Here is a 21,844-nt window from a genome sequence, read left to right on the forward strand (position 1 = left end):
TATCATGAACACACATATACTGCATACTGGATCGGGCCGTAGCCCAGAACACATAACACATAAATCCTGTTTGAGCCACGAAGGCATCAAACATACTAACTACTGCATCGGATCAAAATCCGGAAACTACTGCTAGCTAAACGGGCCGACATTGTGGCCTTAGACCTGTTCCTACTGGAAGGACACTCACCTGAACTGCTGAGTTCCGCCGATAATCCTCTGGCTGCTGATCGACAATCCCCTGAGCCGCTGCTCCTCCAGCTCTCCGAGCTACCAATATCAATATGACACTTAGTCTGACGGTCCTCTAAAAGTCAACTAAGTCAACTCTGGTCAAAGTCAAATTCCTGGTCAAAGTCAACCTTCCAGGTCAACCCTACTCGCCGAGTCCACCTAATGACTCGCCGAGTTCATATGCTCAGGGTCCTTCAATTCGCGACTCGACTCGCCGAGTCAGTCCATGACTCGCCGAGCCCAACTATTGCCAAGTCCTGACCTGTCCAACTCGCTGAGTCTCCACCCGACTCACTGATTCGAGTCTCAACTCGAAGGGTTTGAGGTTTCGCGACCTGACTCGCCGAGTCCACGAATAGACTCGCCGAGTCCAAGGCAATCTTCAACCAACTCGTCGAGTTGTTCTTCCAACTCGTCGAGTTCATGCCCATCTTCATCCAACTCGCCGAGTTCACCCATGTGACTCGCTGAGTCGCTACATCTCTTAATCCATGCAGTCGCTTTTCGAGCCAAACAGGGGTTCCAACTCATAGATCCATACTTCTAAGGCCTATTCCTCACGTAAAGTGGCAAACTTTACGTGTAGCTAAAGAGATCTAGGCTCAAAACACTTCAAACTAGGGTTTATGGCAAACATACTTCTCCAACATACCAAGGGCTGATACTTTAGGGGATTCTAGACCAAAACAAGCATGGATCTGAGGTAGCAACCTCAGATCTGGACCTCTAGCTCGAAATGGTTACTTATCATGCCGAAAATGTCCAAAACTCACACATAAGGATAGATCTAGGTGCAAAAGGGAGTCCAAGCAACAACTTATTACCTCCAATTGGTCTGAAATGTCTTCCCAATCCCGGATCTACAGTCCCTTCTTGCACCTCCAAGGTCTTTCTTCCTTCTCCAAGCTTTAATGCACTCTTCAAGGCAAGATCTAGCTCAAAAACAGATATGGTGGCTAGGGTTTGGTGTTCTGGGGTAGAGAGGCAGTAAAGGAACCCTAGGGAGGAGAATGAGACGTTTAAATAGGCTCCAAGTCCTGGTTTTAGGGTTTTACTCGTTCAGACCCAACTCGCCGAGTTCACGAGCCGACTCGCCGAGTTGGTCACTTACTCGATCCCCCGGATCCCGCTCCGACTCGTCGAGATCCTCCCTGGGCTCGACGAGTTCACTCCTTGACTTAGGGTTTCTTTCCTTTTCTTGGCCTTTCTGATCTTGGGTGTTACATTCAAGCTAGCCGGATTTGGGATGTCAACGTAGAAGTACAGGTTCACACTTCTGACATCCGTAGGCTGGACAGAATTCAGGACAATGCCCAACTCCAAACCGAGGCATTCCAAGCACAAATGATTGCAGCCCTAGCCGAATTGAGGGAACAACAAGCCGCTTTTGATAGGCGTCTAATGGAATAGAAGCAATCGGATGCGGAGTCAAGCTCCAAGCGCAACCTACGTCGCAAGTAGTGCTTGCCAAAATCTCAAATTTTGTTATAAGTTAGGACCTCGGCTAAAAGTTTTTAATTTTCTTAAACTCTGTAACCGGAGACCCTTATAGGGGTCAAATTTTCGTGATCATTGTATCAACTATTATATTAATATAAGTGACACTATTATTACTACATGGAGTATTTCATTCAATCCTTAAAAAGTTATGGAGAAACCAAATGCTTGTTCCATATTTTCAGTCTTACAAATAACTTTCATTCTTCTATTTTGAGACACGTACTATCAGCTGTTGTTGGGCTATAGCAATTTTGTTCATAAGACACATACAGTTTCTATATTATGGAATTCTTATCTTTATCTTTTCAACCTATAGTTGAAGGATGCCTCCGCGTAGGAACCCAAGACGAAACAACGGTGGGGAAGCACCTATACCACCACCACCTCCACCTCCTCAATTTGATGCTGTCATGTTCCAAGCAGCAGTCACCGCAGCTGTAGCAGCTGCCATGCCACAGATCAATAACTCGAGTACTACTGGCACACACCCATCCAACCATGGCGAGAGTCATGGGCAATCCCGAGAATGCACCTATAAGGACTTTACTAATGCCAAACCCCGGATGTTTAATGGAACTGGTGGTGTGATGGCTCTGAGGCAGTGGATCGAAAGGACAGAATCAGTCTTTGAAATCTGCTCCTGTCCCGGGCACAGCAAAGTCAAGTTTGCAACTTTCACCCTTATTGATAGAGCTTTAACTTGGTGGAATGGCCACGTTAAGGTACTTACCCTGATAGTGGCAAACTCCATAAGCTGGGAGAGCTTAAAAATCATGTTGATGAGAGAATATTGTCCACGAGGGGAGATTCAAAAACTCGAGCACGAACTCTGGAATCTTGGAATGATTGGTACCGACATAGCAACTTATACCAACAGATTCTGCGATCTGGCAATCCTTTGCCCAGATATGATTGCTCCTGAGAGCAAGAAAATAGAGAGATATATTTGGGGTCTGTCACCCCAAATTTGATCAAGCATGTTAGCTTCAAAACCTGACACTTTTGAAAGTGCCAAGGAACTGGCACAATCTCTTGTTGATTACGGAGGTCATCAAAACTCAACGGTTGCTACACCAGAACCACAAAAGGGAAACAACAACAATAACAGGAAGAGAGTATGGAATAAAGGAAAGGGTGGGTCTTCCCAAGAATCCGTGAAGAAACAACAAATGGTTTCAGTGAATGCTGCTACTGTACCTACTACCGTTCCTACAAATCCCTACCCAACAAAGCCTTATGGGGGTAACCTTCCAAAGTGCACCAAATGCACTTATCACCATCATGGACCTTGTCGGGAAATTCAGTGTTCCAACTGCAACAGAAAGGGACACACTGTCCGTTTCTGCAAGGATCCCGCAAAGCCGATCACTCAAGTTCCCAGCGCGGGTGTAGGCCAAACTTGCTACGGTTGTGGAGAGGTGGGCCACTACAAGAGAAACTGCCTAAAGGCAACAAATACCGGCGGGGTGGGACGAGTTTTGGCTATAGGCCACGATGAAGCCGTAGCTGATCCAACTGTAGTTGCTGGTACGTTCCTTCTCGATAATTCATATGCATGCATATTATTCGATAATGGAGCGTAGAGAAGCTTCGTGAGTCAAAACTTTATTCACTTACTTAAACATAAACCTAGCAAGTTAGAAAAATCATTCACTGTAGAGATGGCAAATGGAAAAACGGAAAACACTAACTGCATATACATGGACTGTACGTTAACTTTAGACGGTCATTCTTTCCCAGTCAACCTCATTTCGGTCCAAATTAAAAGTTTCGACGTCATAGTCGGCATGGATTGGTTAAGTCTTCTTCACGCCAACATCCTATGCTTTGAGAAAGCAGTTCGTCTTAGTCTTCCTAACGACGAAACATTAGTGATTTACGGCGACAAATCAAGTACAAATCTTCGCATCATTTTGTGCATCCAAGCTCGAAAGTGTTTGCGAAAGAATTATCATTCATTTTTTGCGCACATTGTCGATACAAGTCAGGAATTAAGAGACATCAAGAGCATTCCTGTAGTACTTTCCCGATATCTTCCCAGAAGAACTACCGGGATTACCACCATAACGCCAAGTCGAGTTCAGAATCGACTTAATTCCAGGGGCTACCCCAGTAGCGAAATTGCCTTATCGCCTAGCACCAGCAGAGATGCAAGAACTTTCCAGTCAGCTTAACGAACTCCTTCAAAAAGGATTCATTAGACCAAGTTTCTCACCTTGGGGAGCACCGGTCCTGTTCGTAAAGAAGAAAGACGGATCGTTCCGCATGTGCATCGACTACAGAGAACTGAACAAACTTACTATCAAAAATTGTTATCCTCTACCCCGCATTGACGACCTATTTGATCAACTTCAAGGAGCAAACTACTTCTCGAAGATAGATCTACGATCCGGATATCACCAATTACGAGTACTAGAGGGAGATATTCCCAAGACAGCCTTCCGAACTCGTTATGGACACTACGAATTTGTAGTGATGCCGTTCGGATTAACCAACGCACCAGCAGTATTTATGGACCTAATGAATAGGGTGTGTCATCCTTACTTAGATCAGTTCGTCATCGTCTTCATCGATGATATACTTATCTACTCCCGAAGTAAGGAAGAGCATAGTCAGCACCTACGAAAAGTCTTAGAAACATTGCGATCGGAGAAGCTCTATGCGAAATTCTCTAAATGCGAATTTTGGATTCGAAGAGTCGAATTTTTGGGCCACGTTGTTAGCGAGAAGGGGATACACGTGGACCCCTCCAAAATTAAGGCCATTGAGAACTGGTCGGCACCAAAGACACTTATAGAGATTCGTCAATTTCTAGTTCTCGCTGGCTACTATCACAGATTCATAAAGAACTTCTCTAGCATTGTGAAACCTCTTACTACCTTTACCCAGAAATGCGTGGCCTTTGACTGGGAAGCGAAACAAGAGAAGGCGTTCCAAACACTAAAACAGGCCTTGTGCACCGCACCGATACTATCCCTTCCCGAAGGAATAGAAGATTTTGTAGTGTATTGTGATGCATCAAACCAATGACTTGGTTGTGTTCTTATGCAGAGAGGGAAGGTTATTGCTTATGCCTCCCGACAGCTTAAGACACACGAAGTGAACTATACGACACACGATCTTGAGTTAGGAGCAGTAGTATTTGCTCTGAAGATTTGGAGACACTACTTGTACGGAACAAAGAGTACTATTTTCACTGATCACAAGAGCCTTCAACACATTTTTGATCAGAAGGAGCTCAACATGCGACAACGACGATGGGTCGAGTTACTCAATGACTACGAATGTGAAATTCGTTATCATCCTGGCAAGGCCAACGTTGTAGCTGACGCCCTCAGTCAAAAAGAATACACTAGGCGGAGAGTCAAATCTCTGACTATGACTATCCATTCCCACTTATCCACACAAATTAAGGAGGCTCAACTGGAAGCGTTACAACCTGAAAATGTGGCGGGTGAATCCCTGAGGGGAATGGAAAAGAATCTAGAAATCAAGGCTGGCGGAGCGTATATTCTCATGGATCGAATCTAGACACCGAAACATGGTGGTTTTAGAGACGTAGTCATGACCGAAGAACACAACACGAGATATTCCGTTCACCCAGGTTCAGATAAAATGTATCTGGATCTTAAGAAACTGTACTGGTGGCCTAACATGAAAGCAGAAATTGCTACCTTCGTAAGTAAATTCCTTACTTGCGCTAAGGTTAAGGTCGAGTATCAGAAACCTTTAGGATTACTGCAACAGCCGGAGATACCGAAATGGAAATGGGAACGGATTACTATGGACTTCGTAACCAAGTTGCCCAAGACAACGGGTGGACTCGATACCATATGGGTCATCGTCGACAGATTGACCAAATCCACACATTTCCTACCAATCAAGGAGACTGACAAGATGGAAAAGCTTACAAGAACTTATTTAAGGGAAATAGTGCGACCGCATGGTGTTCCGATATCCATTATCTTCGATAGAGATAGTAGATTCACTTCAAGATTCTAGCAGTCACTACAAAGTTCCCTGGGGACTAGGCTAGACATGAGTACAGCCTACCACCCACAAACAGACGGGCAAAGTGAGAGAACAATACAAACTTTGGAAGATATGCTGAGAGCCTGTGTAATTGACTTTGGAAAGGCATGGGACATCCATTTACCCCTTGTCGAGTTTTCATACAAAAAAAGTTATCATACAAGCATAAAGGCTGCTCCGTTTGAAGCCCTCTATGGTCGAAAGTGCAGATCCCCTCTGTGCTGGACTGAAGTTGGCGACACCCAGTTAGCTAGAGGACGAGTTCATGAAAGCACTCTCACTGGTCCGGAAATCATACGGGAAACGACATAGAAGATCGTTCAAATTCGTGAACGGTTGAAAGCCTCTAGAGACCGACAGAAAAGCTACGCTGACCAAAGGAGGAAACCTTTGGAATTCCAGGTAGGAGACCACGTTTTATTGAAGGTCTCACCGTGGAAGGGCTTAATACGCTTTGGAAAGCGTGGGAAACTAAATCCAAGATACGTAGGGCCTTTCGAGATTCTTGCTAGAATCGGCCCTGTGGCTTACAAGCTTAATCTACAGCGTGAACTTAGTAACATACATCCAACCTTCCATGTCTCGAACTTGAAGAAGTGTCTGTCCGATGAGACTCTTGTTATTCCTCTCGACGAGATCGAGATCAACGAGAGCCTCAACTTTGTGGAAGAACCGGTAGAAATCATGGACCGAGAGGTCAAACAAATGAAACAAAGTCGCATACACATCGTGAAGGTTCGTTGGAACGCCAAGCGGGGACCTGAATTCACATGGGAACGCGAAGATCAGATGAAACAAAAGTACCCTCATCTTTTTCATATTCACTAGTATCTTTACTACTTTAAATTTCGGGACGAAATTCCCTCTAACGGGGGGATGATGTGACAACCCGATATTTCAACTGTATGTAATGACCTAAAAAGTCAAGTATTGTAACCACTTTTGTGATAATGAAATTTACTTCAAAAATAAAATGTCCAAAAAGTTCCTATTTAATTACCTACTATGTTTGATGTCATTAAACCATGATCGTACGTAAAAAGAATGCCCAAATCCGACTTCGTATATTGAAGTTATGATTTTTCCAAGTTCGGCTTAGCGACAGACAGCTAAAAACTCGAATCGGAGATCGAACGACTTTTGACCGGAATGACCTAAACGAGAATCGAAGGTCTCGACAATGGTATTTCAGCGGTAAAAATTCTGGCAAAAACAGACGTCGGATAAAGAAGTTATGAATTTCTAACGGAATTTCCTTAACGCGACCTTTTAAAAATAAATAATAAAAATAATTTCAAAATTTGTCGGTGGAATCTAAACGAAAGTTGTAGAGCATAGTCTCACCTACGCGTGTATATAAAGAACGTCGAAAACAGAGTTCGTATGAAGAATATATGAATTTTAGAAGTTTATTAAATAAATAAAATATAAATTTTATTATTTAACCTTGGTATTATCCGAAGGCAAGTCATCAGATAGGGCCGAGTTACGCCCAGCGTAAGCTCGTACGCCCAACGTACTCAAGGCCTAGGCCTCGGATCGTCCACGTCTCGCCCTATGCGAAGCTAGCACCCGTCCCATCCGAACTCCAAGGCAGTCGAGGATCCGGTCATGCGTGACGCACGCGTTCGCCCAGAGTACCCGTGTACACCCAGCGTACCGAGGCGGTTCCCACCCCCTATAAAAGGGATGCGAGAGTTCTGAAGTAAAGGGCCATTCTCTCTCATTTCTCTTGCGTTGTTGCCTCGTTTTCCGTGCCTGTGCTAACCCGAAGCCCCGGTCACTTTGCTCAAGTCCCGAAGGTCGTTTGTAATCCCGAGATTCCCGAGAATCCCGAGAAAATCCGTTTTCCCGAGAAGAAATTCTGCCCGGTTTTCACCTCGCCTTTCTTCGATCTTTCAAGTGAGTTCATACCCCTTAATTAACCCTTTTAAATATTCTATAAATGCTTTTATATGCTTTCAAGGGGGGAATACAAGTAAAACACACGATTATTATCGTGTGTTATATAAAGTTTTATTATACACTTTTATTTAACAGAATCATATGTGATTTATAAACTTTATAGGGAACTTTCGTATATAAAATATATCACGATAACATTATATATTTTGAAATGTAAAATGTTGTCATATATGTATAAATTAAACATTTTGCTTAGATTACATGTATACGTGTCCAACTTAGACACTATAAAAATCTATACTTTCATAACAAGTGGTTCATTTTCTAGGGATTTCTAAACAAACGAGGCACACTTTTAGAAAGCTATAATAGGTATAGTTTTACGAGAATATTACTAACTTTTACATACTAGAAACACAATTTTCAAGAAGTCACTTTCATATACAAGAACAAACGAACATTTTAACACATAAATCTGTTTTTTTTATACTAAGTTTTGTGAGACATTAACTTCACGTACGTTCGAGTACACATTTCAAGTCCTGTATTATATACCAGAATCCCTTGGAGGGGGAGCATGGTGTTTGTGTATAGATTTATACGGGCTTGACAACCTGCGCCCTGACTGTTAGCTACAGTCCACCATTTGGGGTGACAAACGTCATAACATTCCAACGCCTAAAGAACATTGTGTATAGGCAATCCGAGTCAATAGTATGGTTATAAAACTCACATGGGGTATTAAAAATACATTGATTTACGAGGTTTTTCAAACATATTGGATATTTTACACGTACATACATTTTCTACAAACATACATTAGTCTTGATAGAAGGCTACATTTATGCTAGTAGAAAATATGGGATTTTCTAGGAACAAACAAACAGAAACAAAACATTTCATTTCATACAAAAATTGTCATTTAATACTTATGAAACTCACCAGCTTAAATGCTGATCTACTCTTTCAAAACTACTTGTATGTCCCAGGGATTCAGTAATTACAGGTATCAAACAGCTTTTGAAGAAGGGACGCTGCGTCGTCAGTTAACTTCATATTTTGGCATCATATTGTAATTGGTTTTGAACATGTACTTTTTAAACAATGTAAACTTTCAATTATATATATGATGGTTGTATTGTTTTCTTTACTATGTATTCATTTGTTATGCTACCACATGAAGTCATCCGCCCCCGAACGTTTCCGACGTTCCGGTTTGGGGGTGTGACAACTACACTCATGGGTCGAAGGCATCAAGCCTGGCCCATTAGATGATATGAGATTTTTAGTAATTGAGCATGCAATGGTTTTGCTAATTAGTATATGTTTTGACTTATGTGAAGACCATGGGGGAGCCCATGGCACTTGGCAAGACCATGGGGGGAGCCCATGTCCCTTGGATACAAGACCATGGGGTTAGCTCGTGGTATTCCAAATGAAGACCATGGAGGGAGTCCATGGCAACTTTCATATATGTGCATGACACTATGTGGTTATGTGTTTTGGGAAAAACTCACTAAGTGTGTGCTTACAGTTTTGTTGGGTGTTTCAGGTACTTCTGGTTCTAAGGGCAAGGGCCTGACTTGATGATGCAGTGTGTACTCTCCAGTATTTTTGCACTAGTTGTTTTGGATACTTTGATCTTTTGAACAATGTGTTATGTAATTGAATTTTGGATAACAAATATGAATATTATTTCTATCTATTAAATGAAAATTTTTTACCTAAGTTTTTGGGCTATTACAAGTTGGTATCAGAGCCTTGGTTTGAGGGATTCGAGCACACGCTTAGGTGTGTCAGAACTCAAACCGAGGAAATGGTAAACGCTTTTTCAAAAAGAAACCAAAGGTTAAATTTTTCTTGAAAATGGTTTTCGTAAGTAAAAAGGGGAGAGTGTGATGTGCGTAATCGGCCGAGCTCAAGTAAGTGTTCCCAATGTACTAGCCATGCTATGGTTATACTTGGAAATTGATGTTGAATTGATTATTTGCTAAGTGTATGCTTTTAAAGTTGTATGTCTAGGATTGCATTACCCTAGAATGATGGATTCTGTCTTATTCTTGTTCTTTGTTTGGTTGTGGTTTAGGGTAGAAGCTTATTTGACAGTCTGTGATTTTATTTGTGTATAACTTGCGTGCATAGGGAAACCTGCTATGATTGACTTATGTTTTTGGTTCGGTGAGGATTGAGAAATCCGAAAATAGTTTTAAATTTGAGTTATGTTATATCACGTGGGTTATGTTATTGTTTTTGGGTGAATTAGAGGTATCAGGTATGGCCTTGGGGAAGGTACAAGTATGTGTGGAAGGTAGTATTGGGCCCATACTACTGAAAGGACAGGACCTGTACCCGAAACAATGTTAGACCTGGAAGCTCTAAGGATTCTGGTGAGGAAGAACCCCTTCAAACTTCCTTATCACTTTATATCATGTGGTAGCTTTTTCAGTTGAGGATAGTGATAATCACACAAGGTTTGGGATCAGGATCAAGTTAGGTGCTGGTGCAAAGCCCATTGATGAGAGGCTAGGCGATCTCATCGCGGCCGAGGTTACTCATGGAATCCTTGACGCTACCCCGGTGATATTTGGTACCGTTAAGGAAGGGATTATGCAGATCATGGAGGAGCGGCTCAGGTCTTTTCGAGCCGAGATTGTTGCGGGTCAGATTGGGACTCGAGCTCCCTCATTCAGGGAGTTCAAGGCGTGCAGTACGCCTGAGTTCTTTGGGGTTACGGACCCCATCACTAGTTGACGCTGGGTGGCAGGCATGGAGAATGTTCAGCGCACGAGCTTTTGCCCCGAGAAGGAAAGGGTGGGGTTCGTGTCTTATATGCTGCGGGATCAAGCGCGAGATTGGTGGAGGGAGGTTATGCATGAGGTGGGATTAGCGGGTGTGGCTGAGATGACTTGGGAGGAGTTTGTACGGAGGTTTGATCTGGAGTTTGCACAAGCCATTGTGGTGCAACGATTAGTGAGGGAGTTACAAGATCTTCAACAGACGACTGGGACTATGAAAGAGATCACCGCCAAGTTTAGAGAGAGAGAGAGAGAGAACTTTTGGTTCCGCAGTACGTTGTGGATAAGGAGATGAAGAAAACGAGGTATGATTCCATGTCGAGGGATGATATTCCTGAGTTTGTGAGCTTTTCGGGGTGCAAGACCCTGAATAACATGGTGGAGAAGGCCCGTGAATGGGAAATTGAGTTGGAGCTCCGGACGAAGTAGAAGCCGAAGTAGGTTCAGGCAGCAGTAGGTCTGGCTAAGAAGCCTAAGATCTCTGATCCTCCTAGTAGGGGTCGGCAAGGTCGAGGCCAATGTGCCAAGTGTGGTAAGCCGCACAGTAGATCAATGCAAGATGTCGTGACTGGTATGTGATCTATTTCTATATTATTTATTTTATTGTTTATGCTTATATTGTTATGATCTTGTATGGGGACCTTTTTCGTCAATGGATTGTCGGCTTATGTTCTTTTTAATTCGGAGGTTACCTGATCATTTGTATCTCTTGCGCTCAATAAGAAGTTTCGAGATGGTACGGGGACATTGGATTCCCAACTCGAGGTGGAGATTGTGGATGATCGTACCGTGAGCTCTGCAATGGTATTTCAGAGGAAAGTTCTGAATATGTTCAGTGAGAGGTTTCTTATTGATTTGGTTCCGACTCCTTTGAGAGGATTGAAAGTAATCATTAGGATGGACTAGTTGGAGCCCAATGGGGCCATGATAGATTGCGAGCGCCAGCTGGTTAGAGTTCGAACCTTAAGTGGGGGAGAACTTATTATCCATGGAGAGAGAGCCTCACATGGGCCGACCCTCTGTTTAGTTGTGAGGGCTAGGAGACTCCTTAAACAGGGTTGTTCTGGGTTTTTGGCTTATGTCTCGGATACGAGGGTGGAGGCCATGTTAGAGATGAGCATGGTACCTATTATGTGAGGTTTTCTTGATGTATTTCCAGAGGTGTTACCTGGGGTGCCTCCTGAGAGGCAAGTGGAGTTTCGTATTGATTTGGTGCCTGGTACAGCTCCGATAGCCAAAGCACTGTATCGTCTAGCTCTGCCTAATATGTAGGAGTTGTTTACACGGCTTCAGGAGCTGCTAGACTGGGGATTTATTCGTACGAGTAGTTCCCCATGGGGAGCACCGATCTTGTTCGTGAAAAAGAAGGATGGGTCACACGGGATGTGCATTGATTATTGAGAGCTGACCAAGCTAACGGTGATGAATAGCTATCCGCTTCCGAGGATTGATGACTTATTTGATCAGATGCTGGGTGCATCTTGGTTCTCCAAGATTGATCTTTGGTTAGGGTATCATCAGATGAGGATATACCGAAGACGACTTTCAAAACTCGTTATCATCATTACGAGTTTGTGGTGATTACATTTGGGCTCACCAATGCTCCAATGACACTCATGGATCTCATGAACCAGGTTTGCAGGCTGATGTTTGATCGGTCTGTGATCATATTTATTGATGATATCTTGGTCTATTCTAAGACCAAGGAGCAACACGAGCAACATTTGAGGGAGGTGTTGGAGACCCTGAGGAAGGAGACGGTATATGCCAAGTTCTCCAAATGCAAGTTTTGGTTGCATGAGGTGCAGTTTTTGGGGCACATTATCAACCAATATGGTATCTTGGTTGATCCGGCCAAGATTAAGGCGGTAATGCGTTGGGAGGTTCCGAAGAATGCATCCGAGATCCGGAGTTTATTGAGTTTAGCAGGGTACTATAAGATATTTATTCAGGATTTCTCCAAGATCGACGTGTCTTTGATCCGCTTGACCAAGAAGAGTGTCACCTTTCGAGGGGTCCATATCAACAGTTGGCATTCGAGACTTTGAGACAGAAATTATCCGAGGCCCCGATTCTGGCACTACCTGAGGGATTGGATGATTTTGTGGTGTATTGTGACACTTCTATTTTGGGTTTGGGAGCTGTTGTGATGCAGTGGGGGCATGTGATTGCTTACGCCTCGAGTCAGCTGAAGCCTCATGAGGCGAATTACCCCATCATGACATGGAATTAGGGATGGTGGTGTTTGCCCTTAAGATTTGGAGACATTATTTATACGGGGTTCGATGCACCATTTTCACCGATCATAAAAGTTTGAAATATTTGATGGATCAACAGAATTTGAATATGAGACAGAGGAGATAGTTTGATGTTATTAAAGATTATGACTGCGAGATTTTGTATCATCCTGGGAAGGCCAATGTGGTGGCTGATGCTTTGAGTCGCAAGGCGACAAGTGCTCTGATCTGAGATGTTTGTTTGAGGATGACAATCACCTCACCATTGATGGATATGATTAAAGGAGCAGTAGTGGAGGGTTTAAAAAAGGAGAATTGGTGTGAGAACAAAGATACGATGCGCAGGGACAAGGTTTGAAAGCTCAAACCTTGAGTCAATGCTTAAGATCAATGTCTGCTTATAATTAAATGTTCTAGTCAAGTCTGGTTAGACCAATCAAGACAGAATAGAGAAATCAACAAAGTACTTCAAGTATTAAATATGGAACTATAAGTATAATCAATGTAAAGACAATAAATGAACAAGTAGAATGTTTGAAAGAGTTTCATTTGAGAGAAAGGTGGCAGTAAAGTAAATTCGAATATAACTATCTTTGGAGCAACAATACGTCATTTATTCTTGTCATTAAACACTCCTTATATAGGAAAAGGAGGTACAACTTACAGACTGAAATGCATACAAAGGACCGGATAAACAAGTTACTTCTGACACTCTGATTATGCCATTTGACAAAAAGACTAAGTCCTTTGTAAGGTTACATCAAACAAAAGACAAGAATAATTAATGCACAAACAGATATACTATCTCGGAACATCCCTTCACTTCGAACCATAAACTCCACTCCGGACTTCAATCACCATCTCGTACCATAACCATCTCGGACATAAGCCTAACTTTTAAAATACAAAGGTTAGGGATTGCTAGAGGTTCACTTTCAGGTTCCAACAATCTCCCCTAAGTGAACTTAGCAATCCTATCACCTTAGTTCGATTCTTCATTGATGAACACATACGCTCAGTACAACCAATCTCTGAATTTAATGTACCACTACAACTAACTTATAAACTTGGCCTTCACATGTTCTGGTTCCTCGGACTTGGATGCACGATTGATGAACTTCCGAAGCGCCTTAGTGGGAACTAGATGTTTATCAAGGACTCGGAAGAAGTCCTTCTTGTTGGTTTTCTGTTGAACAGATGAGCCAGTTCAAAGTCGCACCGGCAGAATTTAGCAACATAGTCTTTGAGAAAACTCAAAGTAGCATGGTAAGCTCCAATGCTAAGATCATCAACTTGGTGGCCTCAGAAATGTGCAACAATAGTCAAGATGTCATTTGGTTTGAATGCAGGGAAGTCGGCGTCAGATATAGTGCATTGAGTTGGTTTGTTCCGGAAGATGTGGTATCGGAACAGCACACAGTTCAGTTCGAACTTGGTCAGAATTTTCCTTCCAAACCCAGAGATCTTGGTGATCCTTTTCTGAGACCACACTTCTTTTTGGGGAAGTGAATTCTTGGATAAAAGGTCTTCAATATTTCACGTTCAGTCCGGATGATTAATTATGAATCAACTTCTGGGTGGAGAGGAGCGAACTTTATGTAGAACTTGCTGTAAGGAGAGAGAGGCAGATCAATTTGGTCTGAATCATGTTTGGGAAGATCATAGTACATCAATGGTACTATATCTAGATCGTGTATGACCCCGTCTCGGCAAAGAGGAGAAATCCCTAGCATCGGATAAGGATTGTCTTTAAGGGCTTGGATCCTGATGCTTTCCTCTAGAGCTTGATTAATCTCTTCTTGTGACTAGCCACTTCTTTTTTTCATGGGATTATTTGAGTGGTGAGGTTCCGAGATGGGCTTTTTTTCCCTTATCTTGCTTTTTATTAAGGATGGAGAGGATGTGTTGCATTTTTTCGTCAACGATGAATTTTGGAGGAGAGGTAGATGGAGGATCTTCCGAAATATCATCTCGCTTCCGAAGTGAAGAACCTTCATTGATAGGAACAATCCTTGGAGAGGGAATCGGAGGAAGCATTGATTGAGTGGCTCAGAAGGCATCAATTGTAAACTTTGTTTTTGCCTTAGCCATTTCCTTGCTTCTTTTAAGAACATCGTCCATAGTTGATGGCCATGAAACTTCAGATCATATACATTGTTCTTCTTTAGAAAGCAACTTGGCTGGGAGCTTTCTCTGAGCTGGGATGCATATGACGGCATTAGAGATGTACTTTTCTTCCTCATCATCATCATCATCTGGAGAACATGAAAGAACTTGCAAGGAATCATCAGAGTTTTCATCGCGGAGTCGGAACTCCGAGACATGTTTCCAAGGTTGAGTTTGCCAGCTAGGTCCTTCTCCTCCTCTTGCAATGGAAGACCCGACAACCGGTTCAAGAAATAAAGACTCCTTGAGCTCCGAGAATTTGTCAAATACCTTCTGAAAGCTGGTATTGAGTTGGAGAGTCAATGCATCATAGGCGTCAGTAGTGGGGGTCTGAGCCTTAAGGTGATCAAACAGTTGGCCAAGAATTAAGAGCATCTCATCAAATTTGTGGTTCAGAACATCCACAATGTTTCAACACGCCCTAAGAAGCTTGATAAGAACCTGTTGCATGATCAGGTTCATTTCATCTTTCTTTCGTATCTTCTTCTCTAGCCTTTGAAAATGTTTCTCATGGCGGACATGCGTTTGTTTGATGAGTTCATTTGTGGCACCGACTAAGTCATCATGTACATTCATTATTTTGGTGATGGTATTGAGGTAGTGATCGAGTGAGGCATCATACTTTTGTTCAACCTCCTCAATGGTGTGCTTGAGTTAGAGAGAGATAAGTTCATCAAGCTGGGCTTCCCTTTCTACATTGGTGGGTTCAGACTTGTTGGTTTCAGACAAGTTGTTGAGGATTCCATCGAGCTTAGAATCCAGGCCAGACACCTTTTCATCAATCTTGGCATTGAGCCCTACCACAGAGGTGTCAAGTGACTCGACCTTCTTCACAACATCAGAGACATTGTCTCGGAGTTCCAATAGGGCAAAAGGATTGACATAATTTCCATCGGATGATCCTGTCTACGAGGTGGAAGTTCGAGACTTGTTTTTGTCATCATCTTGATTTACTGGTGGATCGAAAGGGCCAGACTGAGTTGTATCCGCGTCAAATTGTTTGGGAGTAGATTCTGTTTCAGCTCCAAGATGCGTTGGGACTTGATCATCGATTTTAATTTCTTCATCAAATAGCTCAGAGGAGGAGGATGAAAGTCCGAAGTCAAAAACCAGCCTTGATGAGGATGGCTTTGACGGAAAGAGAAATGAGGAGAACAACGAAGGAGCAACAACAGAAGCACCTTTATCATCGAACATAACTTTATCTAATCGTTCTTCATCGGGATTGGGGTGCAGAAAATCACGGTGGTGAGTCTTAGGAGAATTTTCCGAGACGATGTTTTGGGGCATTTCTCCGGAGGTGAACTCTAAATCTATGATGTCATCAGTTGGAGAAACAAAGGGCAAGTTGCTTTGTATGGCTCACTTCCTCATCGAGATGAGAGTTGCTTCGACTTGAGGCCTGGTGAGTTCAGGATGCCTTGAATTTTCCCTGTCAACAAAATCTTCCCACAAAGGATCATTAGCACCTGGTCCCCCTGTACCCTTACCGGGTATCAGACCAGTTATAGCTTCCGAGGTAGGAGGGACTACTCCTGCTTCAGAAAGCTTAGGGTTTGAGACAAGAGTCTCAGAGCGTGCTTGTGAAGTAATAAGAGGGATTTCCAAGTTGAGACGTGGGTTTGTTCCAGGGGCCAAGGAACTTTGTTCAACACTAGCAACACCTTGTTGGGAAGGTGAGTGTGGATTATGTGCAGACTCCATGTGAGTGTGTGATTGTGTTTTTGAAACTCCGAAGGGTACTTCGGAAGAGTGGGTAGGAGGGGTGAGCGGATGGCCAGAGTCATCCGGAATGTCTTTGATTCCTTCTTGTTGAGAGGAGGAACCGACTTTGGTTCTCTTTTTGGCTTTGGGCTTAGAGGGAGAAGATTTCCTTTTGGCAGCTTTCTTCTTCTTTCCTTCATTTGGAACATGCTTAGCCACATCCGAAGTAGGCTCAACAGAGACCGGGGTAGACTGTGTAGGGTTGTACACAATTGAGGACTCTAAATGTTGTTTCAAGTGAATGGAATCAGATGGTATTTTGGCAAGCATATGTTCAGGAAGACGTCTAGTAGGTCCAAATGAAGTTTGGTCTGGAAAACGATAAGATTTAATAGCTTTGAAGGATAGAAATACCTCTTTTGAAATCGTGGCAATGGGGATTGGTTCTTTCATGTCTTGACACAACTGTTGGATGGTCAGAGCCCAAAATCTCGGACTCGGTATCTCCAGTGATTTGCGATTGATGGAGAACTTCCAAAAATCTTTCCATAAGACTTTTGTGAGATCCACATCGTTGTTCTTCCCCGAGAAGATATTGTAAACAACGTACAACCAATCCTTGCTAAGCATGTATGTTCCTCCATGTTTTCCAAACAATCCTCTAAGAACGAAATGCATGAGAACTGTCCAAAGGCCTGATTCAGAAGACTTCTTGAACTTCTTTGCCTTAAACTCTTTAGAATACCCAATGTGATTCAGAAATGACTGAAATTCTTCAACCATTGTTTCTTGAACTTTGAAGTTTTCTGGGTTTTCAGGAATACCAATCGCCTTCAAGAAGGTTGATTTGTGAACCGGAACAATACGATTGCTATTGATTTTTGTTTCCAGAACATCATTCTCAATCTTGATTTGCTCAAAGGCAGTGTGGAGAAGATGAAAGGGAATCGGCGGGTCAAGAATCTTGGTAAGGGGAACAGGTATGGGATGATTGACGATGAACTCGATCATGAGCCTAATGGACTCGCCGTAGTCCATGGGGTCTAAGGAGAAGAGTTGAGTTGTGTCACTGAGAAATGGTTCAGTTGACATTGATGATGATGACCCTTTGGAGGAATTCTTTTTAGCAACCGATTTGGTAACTTTGGGAGCAGGTTGAGAAACTTTGGGAGGAGATTGAGAGGAAGCCATTGTTGTAGGTTTCAAAACGCACCAAAATTTTTATTTTAAGGAATGTTTGGCTAGGCTACAACATGCTCTACCAGATGATTGTTGTACACAGATATACAAAACGTGTGACCATAAATAGGCAAGGGTGTGTTTTCTTGTTGTTCGTTATAATATAATGACATCAAAAAGCGTTGGGTTCATGAATGCATTATAAAGGGATGCACGGAAACTAACAATAACAATACTGATTGATTTTTTTTCTAGCAACAATGTAGCAATGACGATGTTAACAACGTATTTATAAAAAATAGTAAATTCAATTTCTTTTACCTTCAATAAAGGCATGACAGTATGTTCTGATTCTTATGTTGGACAAGTGAAAAACATTAAAAAAATGCATGGTCTCAAGTCAAGGATGTAAGTTTATCCGAGTAAAATTTTAGAAACCACTATTTTCATTCGATATGATTCATCATTAATTTCACAAAAGAGTAAGTGTTGGTTTTACTTGAAACCGTTCTCATGTGCAAGAATTTCAACTTTCAAGAAACTACAGGCATCGGATGAAAATCCTCCATGAGATATTATATGTGTGTATCATTTCTTCAAAGTAGTGATGTCAAAACAACATATGTGAGTTAAACACATATACTCAAATATTATTTACGTATTTGAGTTAAACACATATACTTAAATATTATTTCAATCATCGGATCATACGTGTATCGATTAATGATTGTTCTAACTTGCATGGGAACAGTGAGAATAAAACCAACTACATGTATACGCGCACATATTTGTATAACATCAAAAAATTTATACGAAATCTTAAATCAAGATTTTTTGCTTATACACAAATCTTAATCTTTTTACAGAATTAAATTCTATCAAAAAATTTCAAAGATCTGTATATGAATATGAACAAACATCGATCAATAACTGAAAACAAGAACCGACTATATCTAACCGTGTCTCTTCGTTTAAGTCTGTATCAGTTCGACTTAATACCTCCAGAGAGTCAAGTCCATATCCGAATCAAAATCACAAGGCCAATCAAAGTCACCACCCCAATTAAACCCGTGTTTCATTGCTGGTGGTGTAATAACCAATCCCTCGGCAAGGTTATTGTAATAACTTGGCATATTAAACAAAAGCTCTTCATCGACGAAAGCCATCTCTGGCACCTCCACCGCCACCTTTTCGATCTGAAAAGACACAGGCGACCTAGATGACCTATGTTCATAACCTTCCGGCCTAAAGGCAAGAGCTGCTTCAAGAGCAGCCTCTCGAATATCATGGGCAGAAGATGATTTGGCTCGTTTAATCAGATGGGCGGAGTCAGGAAAGTTGAGTGGTGAGGCATCACCACGTAAGGCTAGGGTTGCAGAATCGTAAGCTCTAGCAGCCATTTCAGCGGTTGGAAATGTACCCAACCATATTCTTGATTTCTTGTTGGGTTCACGAACTTCGCACACCCATTTGGACCCGTTTCTTACCCGGACACCTCTATAGATCGGGTGTCTTGTCTCTTTGAACTTCTTTCTCCCGGCTTTCCGTTTCTTGATCGATGGAGGTGAGATTGTTTCGCCAATCTCAGTTTGAGATGAAGATGAGGAAGAAGAAGCGTCTTCTTCGACCATTCCCATTTGGCAATTAGCTGGAACAACACAGATGGGAGAATTTGTTCTGAATTTATAGTATGTTTTGTTATGGAAAGTAATACAGACGTGGGTGCTCCCGAAAATTGAACAAGAAAAAGCGTCTCTGTATACACACCTGATATGCTATGGAAGGTGAGGCTATTTTTGTCATTAAAAACACGTGACATATTGACGTCAACAAGATATATATATAAACTAAAATAAACCTTTTACAAGGATGGTTTTGGTCCACAACAGTCCCTTTATTATGTATGACTTGGAGAATGGAGAGGTCGAATTTGTTCGTTTTTAATATGTCACGCCTCACATGCGGGTTCCATATGCTGAGTTATATTTTATTTGCATTTTAATATAGAACTTAGTATAATATAAAAATAAAAATATCAATAAATCGGTCCGATTGATTTTAAAAGCTTTGTGTGAAAACTGAAAAGTTAAAAATAGACCCTTAGATAGTACTTTATTTGTGAAAGTAAAAAATCATCTATAAGTCTGATGTTATAAAATTAATCAATTCAAAAATTATTGCTCATCGTTTATTAATTTGTCAGTAATCTATCGGTAATATTTATGTACATAGAAAAATTAAGCCTTAAATAACACAGGACTTATACGGTTACACATCCAACACATGTTGTTTATAAGTATAATGATTTGAGAAAATATTTTGTAGTTCCATAAAAAAGTAAACTATGGATGGTGTGATAACTTATGGTCTGGTTTATGAGTTAATGATTATCATAGTAACTGGTAGACAAAACTGCATAAATGGTCCATGTGATTAACTGAAAATTGTTAATTTGTTCCAAAAAAGTTTGAATTAACAGTAGAGGTATAAACTTTTCATTTTGTTGCAAGTTTGATCCAATTTGTTTTAAACTTTTTTATAATGACGATTTTACCCTTATTTTTTCATTTTTCAATTTTATTTATTTATAAATATTTTACTGATTAAAAAAATAAAAAAAATTAAAAGAAAAGACAAAACACACAAACACACACACACACACACACTCTCTCTCTCTCTCTCTCTCACTCATAAACGACCACTTTTTTTGTGAAACCCAAAAGGAGGAAGCAGCCTCCATCACCCACTCATCGGAGAAACACTATCCAAACACCCCTCGTTGCTGCTTCGATGACACCAAGAAACACCCCAACACCACCGAGGACCACCTTGCTCCACCACGTCACCACCGCAGCTGCCCACCACCCTCTACTCTCCTACTGCCTTTACCGATGAAACCCAACCCAACTCCCTTCCCTTCACCTCGTTCTCGCCGGAAGGAAAGCAAAACAGGAGGCAGCAAGGGAAGCAACGAGGACGAATCGAGAATGGGGTGGCGCTGAATAGATCTGAAAAATCGATAGCGAGTTCGACTATGCGCAATTTTACCAAACGAGAACGAGGACGAGGACGAACAGATCTGAACTGATCGAGAAGACGAATCAAGAATGGGGATGGCGCTGTAAACCGATCTTGACTGTACGCAATTTTCCCAAACCTTTGTTTCTCTTTCTTCATCGATCCTGCTAGGGTTTGCACTTCTTCTCCGCCATCACTACTATGATAGCGGGTTCGACTTGTTGAAGTTGTCACTCGAAGATTTAGGGTTTGCCCACCACCCTCTACTCCCCTGTTTCCTTTCTCCCGACAAGGTAGTGCTTTCAGGTGGTGGTTTCTTGTCGCTAGTATCGTGATGAATGTGAGTGAGTTTGGTCTCCTGAATAGTGGTTAAGAAGGATGTGAGACACACTCATCTCCTCAGATGTAATATGACCAGAGAAGATGAAGTTGTGGGTTGTGCCTGATGATACTGAAATTGGTGAGGATGGCCTGCTAGAGGTGGCGGTCGGTGGTTTATGGTGGATGGTGGAGGTTTCTTTGGTGGGGAAAAAGAAATAAGGTACAGAGTAGAGGGGGATTGATTTCAAAGAGAGAGAGAGAGAGAGAGAGAGAGATAGATTTATTTTTATTTTCTTGTATTAAAGAGAGTGAGAGAGAGATTTATTTTTATTTTTTTTCTGGTTTTTTTTAAATCAGAAAATCAGAAAAACAAATAAGAAAAAAATATAAAATCATATTAACAAGGGCAGATCCGTCATTTTGAAAATAATCAGAACAAATTAGACCAAAGACGCAACAAAATGAAAGTTTTGGACCACTGATGCTAGCCAAACCTTTTTGGAGGAAAATGACAATTTTCCACATACCACAGGGACCATTTGTGCAGTTTAGTCTAACTATTAATATTTAGTTTATTATTATGTAGAAATTACAACGTAACAAAAAATTTATTTTAATTATATATATTTATTATCGGCAGTAAGTGAAAAACCAACCCACAAGCCTCAACGACTAGATCGTTCTCCGGATTAACTCACGACCCCTTAAACTATATATCTATGATTTCTTGATGATTTAATTAAGAACAAATTG

The 21,844-nt window shown here is 41.7% G+C and overlaps 1 pseudogene; it reads right to left on the reverse strand.

Moving 5' to 3' along the window:
* Positions 1–18,570: 18,570 nt before the first annotated feature.
* Positions 18,571–19,482, reverse strand: LOC145057905 (dehydration-responsive element-binding protein 1B pseudogene; annotated as a pseudogene).
* Positions 19,483–21,844: the final 2,362 nt, after the last annotated feature.

The sequence above is a fragment of the Lactuca serriola genome, chromosome 6 (assembly GCF_051521515.1).
Source record: "Lactuca serriola cultivar US96UC23 chromosome 6, Lser_US96UC23_V15, whole genome shotgun sequence".
NCBI classification, from domain to species: domain Eukaryota; kingdom Viridiplantae; phylum Streptophyta; class Magnoliopsida; order Asterales; family Asteraceae; genus Lactuca; species Lactuca serriola.